Source organism: Triticum urartu, unplaced genomic scaffold, assembly GCF_003073215.2.
Source record: "Triticum urartu cultivar G1812 unplaced genomic scaffold, Tu2.1 TuUngrouped_contig_8732, whole genome shotgun sequence".
NCBI lineage: Eukaryota > Viridiplantae > Streptophyta > Magnoliopsida > Poales > Poaceae > Triticum > Triticum urartu.
The window spans coordinates 1308-3120 of record NW_024119711.1 but is presented as its reverse complement, the minus strand read 5'-3'; the positions used below and the strand labels follow the sequence as shown (position 1 = coordinate 3120).

The window sequence follows — 1813 nt, the reverse complement described above, 5'->3', positions numbered from 1 at the left end:
CCTAGGACAAATTTTTACGACATACATGTCAAATTTATTTTGAGGTATCTACATACTCGTAATATTTTTGGGTACATACATTGCGTATCGTAAGTAGGTATTTGATAACTCAGGCATGTATCAGTGATTTGGAGTACGTAGACTATTTAGGTATATGTACATATCAGATCTATGTACATTCTCAAGATATGTCGGGGGATCTACATACTCATGATATTTCTGGGGATATTCATTACGTCAGTTAATAGGAATTTGTGATAGCCCAGGTATTTCCAAAAAAAATTATTTGGTATAATACCTCCGGTATGTGTATATTCTTAGTACATATAATACTATGGGTCTATGTATATTTTTCATTAAGTTTAATATTTATGGTCTGTTCATCTTTTCATTAGATATAATAGCGTGCGTATGTGTATAATAGCCTGCATATGTTCATATTTTCATTAGACATAATGTTTGGAAATGAATTATTGCTAGTAAATCAACCTAATTGATTTGTTGGAAAGCAATCATTGACCATGAAGGCTAGTAGTGCATGCAAATGAAAAATGGAAAGCTATTATTTCATGAATTGCATGTCATGCACTAATAAAAACCACTTTCCATAATGGGCCTAGGTGCCCCAAACAATTTACCTATATATATATACCTATATATCAATGCGGCCCGAGACAAAGGGTTCAACGCTTCCAACCTATTTTACATGGTAGTCAGAGCCTCTTCCTCATAGATCAAAGATCGCATCTAGCTACCTCCCAAAAATCGCATCAAGCCTCCTCCCTCGACTGAGATCATGTCCACCACCGCCGCTGCATCGCTGTCCGGCACCTCGGGCGCGCTCACCACCTCGTTGTCCTCCGCCTTCGCACCGTCCTCGTCCAGCACCACCGCGGGGTCTCTTGGATCGCCACCACAGGAGAAGCTCACGAGGGGAAACTTCCTCTTATGGAAGGCCATTGTGCTACCTCAGATTAAAGGCGCCCAGATGGAACACCACCTCGACAGGAAGAGCCCGCCACCGCCGGCCACCCTCACCGTTACCAAGGACGGCAAGGAAGAACAAGTCTTCAACTATGCTCGATCTCTCTGGTACGCACAATAGCAGCAGCTTCAAGGGTATTTGATGGGATCTCTCTCCCGCGATATTCTTGCACAGGTCGCGACGTTACAGACGCCGACCGAAGTCTGGAGCGCCATCCATGCCATGTTCGCCGCTCAGAGCCAAGCCCAAGCCATCAACACCCGCATCAAGCTCACTAACCTAAAAAAAGGTAACATGACCATGGCTGAATATCTTGGCAGGATCAAAAGCCTCACCGATGAAGTCGTGTGCACTGCCGCGGCCCTCTCCGATCCGGAAATCGTCTCCAAGATCCTCGTTGGCTTGGACATGGAGTACAATCCGGTCGTGTCTACCCTTGCCGCTCGGGTGGAACCCATCACCGTCCAGGAGCTGTACAATCAGCTGCTGAGCTTCGATGCCCGCCTCACCCTCCTTCATGGCGGCGACCTTCGGCAGTCATCTGTCAACTTTGCTGCTCATGGCCGCGGCCGTGGGCGCGGTCACCAGGGCAGAACCGCGGCGGTGGCCGCGGATGCGGCACTCCTCAAGGCGACGACGCTCGCTCTGGTGGGAGCTACGGCTACACCAACGGGGGCGGCTACAACAACTCCACCAGCAGCGGCGACGGCTTCAACTCCAACAATAGTCGCCGGCCTCCCGCCTCGCGTCCTCGCCCCCGTTGCCAGCTCTGCAAGAAATCTGGCCATGAGGTCATGGATTGTTGGCGTCACTTCGACGAGAATTTTG

At 48.8% G+C, this 1813-nt stretch overlaps 1 non-coding gene across 1 annotated transcript; it reads left to right on the top strand.

Annotated features, from left to right (window-relative positions):
- Positions 1-1360: 1360 nt before the first annotated feature.
- Positions 1361-1484, top strand: LOC125531993. The gene has a single exon (XR_007293665.1). It is a non-coding gene; the product is annotated as a small nucleolar RNA Z247 (small nucleolar RNA).
- Positions 1485-1813: the final 329 nt, after the last annotated feature.